Source organism: Culex quinquefasciatus, chromosome 1, assembly GCF_015732765.1.
Source record: "Culex quinquefasciatus strain JHB chromosome 1, VPISU_Cqui_1.0_pri_paternal, whole genome shotgun sequence".
NCBI classification, from domain to species: domain Eukaryota; kingdom Metazoa; phylum Arthropoda; class Insecta; order Diptera; family Culicidae; genus Culex; species Culex quinquefasciatus.
In genome coordinates this window covers 61,398,069-61,405,545 of record NC_051861.1, presented here as the reverse complement: position 1 = coordinate 61,405,545, position 7,477 = coordinate 61,398,069, and the positions used below count along the sequence as shown (strand labels likewise).

At 41.0% G+C, this 7,477-nt stretch overlaps 1 pseudogene; it reads left to right on the top strand.

The window, feature by feature from the left end:
• Positions 1-6,525: 6,525 nt before the first annotated feature.
• On the top strand, positions 6,526-7,216 carry LOC6053527 (annotated as a pseudogene).
• The last annotated feature ends 261 nt before the right edge of the window (positions 7,217-7,477 follow it).

Here is a 7,477-nt window from a genome sequence, read left to right as displayed (position 1 = left end):
CTTCAGTATGATTGTTACTCGCATTTCTGAAAAATACTCGAAAAATGCTCTTTTTTCATTCAAGCTCCGCGCGCGAGTTGTAAACCATTTTTGGGAATTTTTTGTTGTATGAAAACATTGTTCCTGACATCCTAATCTATCATTCTAGGGGTGAGCACCGAAGATTTGACAACTTTTCATTTTTTTTGGGACGGCCTACTAGACACTGAACACATTCTCAATGCTCACCGGTGACTTCTTCGGTATTCCAGGTAGATGTTCTTGATCAGGTTCGTCGGATATCGCTCCAACCTCTGGAAGTAATCCGAGTACGACAGCTTCAGGACCTGCGGCTTTCGTACAGACGGTTCTTCCAGAACTGGTGCAAACTGTTCTTCCGGATGTTTATGTAATACTCGTCAAACATGTCCCGCACCGAGAAATGGACTGCGGACCCTCAGGACATCCCACACTGTCCCGTCATCACTTCCGGCACATAATGCTGATGTGGTCGTAAACCGCCGGCACCGAGTGTAACATCCGCGCTGACCACCTCCGATCGCTTCTCGTCGTTTCCCTCTTCCGTCGGATCCTTCTCCTCACCGTTAAAATTAACTTTATCGAATACAACCGGTGCAAATTCACATCCGCATAAACGGCGTCCTACAAAAACAAACAAAATCAAGCACAAACGCCACCAGCTTCCTTCTTACCCATTTCGGTCGTGAAACAGCTGCAGACTCCGCAGTAAGCTAGCCTCATCCTTTTGAAAACCAACTTTCCCCTAATCCCCTAACCTTGTTCCGCACCATCCTCCTTCGAAGGTATTCGCCTACAAGTTCGGTTGCGGACGCGTTCTGTTTTGATTGACGTCGTGGACCACCACTCACTAACCACCGGAATCACCTAAACGTTTGTTTACATTTTGGACTTAGAAGTACACGGTTTCACGAGAACGGCAAAATGAAAGAAATTATACAGTCGAATTAAAAGTTAAAACTTTTAAATAAGTTAGCAATGAGATTTTCAAAAACTGTAGCAATAAAAGTTTTCATTTTCAAAACAAGAAAAAAACTTTTAATGTAGCAAATTTTAACCACTTATTAATTCAAAAGTAAGTTACTTTTGTCATTACCATATTATTTTTTTGTGTGTACGTATGAAACACGGTTTACGTAACCGTTAAATTTACACTTTTTTCTGTGTAGGTTCGAGCAGAAACTTGCAATAGAGACCACATAAGACCCGAGGGTCGTTAATGTGGATGGTTTGATTTTTTTATGTGTTTTGTAGGATGTGTCTAGTGTAAAATATAGTGTTGTTATATTAAATATAATAATGCAATATAATGGTCATTTAATCAAATCCCTCCACCATTTTATTATAACCACTATACACACCATGCACACGAACAGCGACACAAAAGAAATTAAAATTAACACGAAACAAACAGATCAGCGCGTCCGCACACCACTATACACCCCATGCACACGAACAGCGACACAAAAGAAATTAAAATTAACACGAAAAAAACAGGTCAGCGCGTCCGCACAAGCACCGCACTAATGATGCCATTATTCAATTATTATGACCAATCACCCCATGCACACGAAAAGCGACACAATAGAAATTCTCACAAGATCAAACCTGTTTGCCTACAATAAATCAGTTTCACAAATATCACTTTAAATCGTTCTTTCAGATCCATTCCCAAGATAATTTCATGTTAAGAACAATCTTTCGTAACTGAAAAGATCGAAAAAATTAAGAAAACATTTCCCTTTATTTAACCTTTTTTTTTTAATATATTTGATTGAAAAATAATATAAAGTATGAAAAAAAAAATGTAATTTTACCCGACACTGAAACCATGTTTTTAACATGAACATGCTTAATTGTAAATTTCCATTGTAAACATTGTATTGCATTTAAAGAGCCCTCATGTCAAATGAGATTCAACGTAATGCTTGAACCTCATTTAAAGGGAACTTTTGTTTTGGCTCATCACGAATTTGAAAGTTGAAAACGCATGTAAATGCACTTAGATGTAATTTTTGGAACTGTAAATTTGAAAAAAAAAAAACATGTAAATTTAAAGATCTAATTGTGTTGCGAGTGACAGCTGAAAAAACAAATCAATTCATTTGTTGTTAATGTTTTGTGCGTGTGGTGCGGCGTGAAGAGGTAGAATTTTCATATCAAATGAAAAGTTAAACGCTCTATTTTAGTGAAACCAAACATGACTAATGTCAATAGTGGCTAAACGATATTCGCGACAATCGGCAAACTATGATAATCGGATGTTGTGGCCGTACTCCGGGGAGGATCCGGAAGGTAACTTACAAATACAGTTGAGTGCTAAATGCTGAACATTGGTAAGCGTTCAAAATAAACAAATAGTTCAAAAAAACATTGTTAGTCCAATGTAGATTTGTAAACAAAGATTCTATCCTGCTCATTCTTGATCTGACGCGAAAGATATGTACTACCTATTTGTTTACAAATCCATATTGTTTTGCACCTTATGTTCTGATCTTAAATGTTTGTTTTTGCAAATTATTTCTAGGCTGATTCGTGTTATGCAAGGTACCTTATATCGACGAAGACTGTTCGCTTAGGAGCGCTGTCCGGAACCAGATACCTGTCCACCGGGTTCCCCGTATTGACACCGTGCCACGGTGGCTCGATTTGATGATGTTCCGCCAGGCCTCCGGCTCCGATTCTCGCCATTCCGCCGCTACCTCCACTTACAGTCCCAGCTTTACGGAGGATTGTGCCACCGTATCTGCCGCTTCCTCAAAACACCTGTTCACCCTTCGTCGGTCCTCGCCTCCTCGTTGACCTCCTAGCCGAACCGAAGCTGCCATTGTCGACGCCCGTGGGAGTGACAACGCTTTGCCAGCGACACCCGAAGTCTTACCGATTTTAATCTGTAAATTCCGCCAACAATGAGTAAAACAAATATTATGATTGTAATTTACCTACCTCCAGGACACTCTACTGGATGAAGGAGGCGCAGTTTCTGTTTGTCGAGTTGCCTTTTTTCAACTGATTCAAACTGCTGTTGCTATTTAAAAAAGAGTTCAAGTTTTTCCCCGAAATTTACAACTTGACACGCAAGCAAACATGCAACGAAGTTTCGTGTGAGCTGAACAGAAAGGGCGGATTTGACAGCTGCACGTGACTTACCCAAAATAAAGTCCAAACGATTAAATTATGTTAATGCCAGTACCGCTAAACGTGCATCACAATGAAAGCTTTCATCTTAGCACGGACACCCATCTTTACACACTAGAGAAAAACAAGTTATTGAATAAAATTTTTGTTCTTGATTTTCTTGCTGTGGTATACTTAATTGTTAGGAACGTGTAAATGGAAAATGGATTTTGTTCAATATTGTTGATTTAATTTTAATCGTGCAATATTTGTTTTGATCAAGGTTTTTTTCTTCTGAAGGTATTTTTTTACACCAGTCAGAGATGCGCGGAACTCCGTAGTAATTTCAGCGGGCTGCATCCGGCAGTAGTAACCAGTGTATTAACAGTTGGCGTCCACTTCCTGAACCGGTGTGCAGCGAGGTAACGATCATTCAAGCAACATTCGCGGAAACGCTTCGAGGTTTGACGATTTGCATGTCGGCACTGTTCCCGTTCTGGAGAAAGAATATTCGGTTCTGCAGGTTGCATTCATTCATTGTTCATTCAAGACCGGTTTGACAAAAATAACAAGGTAAGTAAAAGCAACTTATTTCGAGAATATGTGGGATTGAATCGACTCTTTAGGATTGATTGCAGGCCGTTATCGTCGATGGCTGCTACTGCTTGCTACTGAACTGAATGGTGAAAAGTACATCCACTTTGTGGTACATCAACCTGTACGGGTACGACCTGCGAAAGCTTGATCAGCAAATGCTACCAAACGTGGGTTTTTTTGGCAAGAACCAAACGTAGCAACCCCCAGCTGTTTCCGATTCAGAGTTCCAGTACATAGAAGTGGGCACCAATATGTTTTCGAATGGCGAGGGTGTCGTTTTGGGCATTAACCTGGACTTTCCGGTAAACATGGTGAAAGAAGCGTGCTAGTTTGGCTAGGTCAACTTGACGGCCTTGATCGACCTGCAGATCATCGAGAACATCTATTAGCAGCACCACCTGAAAGACATCGCCGCTCAACCGAATAGAGGTAATGCTAAACCGTTCTATTTCGGCACTTTGATTTACTCGTTATTTTCAGATTTTCGAAACGTAACCCTCATCGGACGTTTTGCCGTTCATCGCGGTAAGGCTATCTGATTGAGAAGTTTCGGCCACCAATGCCGGTTGAAGCGCGGCCAGGTGAGAGCATGATCATCACGTTCAACCAGGACAGGTTCAACTATGGTCAACTGATGACGTTCAGGCTATACCGTAAGAAGAAAATGCGTTTAATGAGTTTTTCAAACCACACTTCCATTTTAGTAAATTCGTCAACAAAACGCTATTTTATCAAATAGTTTTAAAGTGCCAAACAAACATTTAATGTATTTTCCAAACCCCGTTGGATTTGGATTGATGTATTTATCAAAAGCTTTAACTTGTATTGCGATTCAGCAATTTGAATTGCATGCTTTTGTTTTGGATTGAGCTTTGATTTTTCAATTCAAACCCATAAGCATGCGTTTAATCGATGCATTCGTGCCACCAATACAAATCAAAATGCTTTTGAAAATTACATCTGATTCTAGATTCAACGGGGTAAAAAAAACTACATCTTCGGTAAATTTACGTTAATTTCATCGGAAATTTACATGTTTTAAAGTATCTTTTTGTTTGGCATGTTTACGTTGGATGGCATGTAAATTTAAAATGAAACAAATTTAAATTCGCATAATTAATGACGTGCACTTTTGGTACATCATAAATGATGTAAATTTACCGGATTTTTTTTTCTGTGTACAGTGAATAAGTACTTTCTGCAATTTTAAACTTCATCATCCCGGTACGAGAATCGAACTCACAACGTCTGGATTGGAAACCCAGCACGCCGCTAGTCGAAACCCATCCCCTACCGGTCAGTATTCCCAGTGAGCATATTTACTCTTTTAAGGCCAGACAGGAATCGAACCCATCACCTTCCGCTTACAAGGCGAAACCCGTAGCCTCACGGCTACGGAAGCTCGGCAGATCATCAGATTTTGTTTATTCCGTGAAATTTGGTGTTTTGCAATTATGGTCCCCATGAAAGTTGCAATTTTTTAGCGTAAAAAATCACTATGACTCGTAATGATTTGGACTTATCAGAAAAAAATGGTACGCGGAAAATCTTCTTTTTTATACAAAACATGATTTAAAATCGGAAATGTACTACAAATTATTGTTGCATGCTTAAAAAGTCTTTCATAGGTACAAAGTATATATATATTTTTATTTATTTTTTGTACTGTTGAAAGAATCATTAAAATTTTGTGTTTCAACTGAGAATGTTGAATACGCATTCATAAACATTTTTTTGGTTGAAATTAAAATAAAATATTGATTTTAACAAAAAACAAACAGAAGCCTCCATTACAAGAAGGGGTAGGCGTGGCTGAATGGTTACGCTGTTCGCTTTGTAAGCGGAAGGTTCTGGGTTCGATTCCCATCTGCTCCTATCGAGAAATTATGGAAAGAAGGAATTTTGAACACTTGAATATGAACGAAAAATTCATTAGCGCCCGCGGCGTGGTCGATCCCCCGTCCTTTGGGTTAGCAGACAAAAATGCTAACCACCAGACCATCGAGGCTTAGTTGACTAGAATGATTAAGAATGTTATAAGAATCCAAGAAACTTGATTGGAATCTGTGTACCTAAGAACAGGAAATGCAATATTGAATGCAAGTTGAATTCAAGGACACTTACTGGTTGCATAATTGTTAGGCGAATATTGAACTTTCAACACGACCAGGATTCACCACAAAAAGCTTGCCGGCCGCATCACTTACCACGGTGAATCCTGGCTTCACACCCATCTTACTAACACCCTCAAAACCTCACGTCATACTTTGTCGAAGACGCAGCCGATTTAGCGGTCATCTTCACTCAAGTATCACAGCAAAAAATCCGATGGTAAAATCGCATGCAAAAGCATGCAAGTCACCTTCGTCAAAATAAACATAAACACTTAATATTACACACTGCATGTAAAATTATTGCAAACACAAAAAAAGTTGCAACCGACGGGATTCAAACCCAGCACCAATGGTAAGGACTGGCGTCTTAGCCCGCTCGGCCATCAGACCGATGTAAAGCTGTAAGGATAAACGCATATATGAGCTTAACATTTCGGTCAAGTAGGTTTCTCATACTAATGGGCTACATATTTTAGGGTGTAAAACAAGGGGTAGGACACAGAGTAACTGAGTGATTCAATTTTACAAAATTACTCAATGTGGCTTAAAGTTACTCAATCTTCCTCATGATTTTTTTTTCACCGAGTTGCGGAATCTGTGAAATAACCAGCTTTTGACAGAAGAGCGTATTTATATAATTAGAAATATTTTCACCATTTTCACGCCACGATGCTGCTAAAGTTCAGGCAGTCAACGAAACCCGGAACAAAACATTCCGCCTGTTACGGATTGTGCCGTGTTGATCGTCGCCGCCGGCACCGGTGAATTTGAGACTGGTATTATCTTAAAAATTTCTCCAAAAACGGACACTCGAGAGAATGCTTTGTCGCCTTCACGCTCGGTGTTAAACAGCTGATCGTCGATGTCGACAAGATGGACTCGACCGAGCCCCCGTACAACGAGGCCCGTTTCGGGGAATCAAGAAGAAAGTCTAGTCCTACATCAAGAAGGTCGGCTACAACCCAGCCGCCGTCGCTATCGTGCCCATCTCCGGATGGCACGGAGATAACATGCTGGAACCGTCCACCAAGATGTACTTGTTTAAAGCATGGGCCATCAAGCGCAAGAGGGCAAGGCTGACGGCAAGTGCCCCACCGACAAGCCCCTGCATCTGCCCCGGGAACGGGAACCGGTGTGAACAAGCCCGGTATCGCCATCGTCTTCGTCCCGGCCAACCTGACCGCTGATGTCAAGTCCGTCGAAATGCACGAAGAAGCCCTGCCGGAGGCCGTGCCCAGAGACAACGTCAAGAACGTGTCCATCAAGAAACTGCGTCGTGGAACTGCGAACTCACCGCCCAGGTCATCGTGCACACCGCTCACTATACTTGCGAGTTCAGCGAGATCAAGGAGAAGGAGGGGGACATCTGAAGCAGTCGTTCCGATCTTTTCTTATTTTTACCAGAGTTTAAGCCTTGGACTAAGCGAGTGATGCGTTTTTTATTGTGTTTGTTTGTTTACTTATTTATTTTGCTCCAAAATCATACCTAGATCCTCGGTAGAGTGATGACACGAATCTTATAAGAATCTTATCTATAACGGTACCCTTCTGCACCTTGACCTCGATGGCCTTCTTCTCACCCACGGTGGCGGCGACCTTCTTTGCGGCAGCCTACGTTGCTCCGGTAGTTC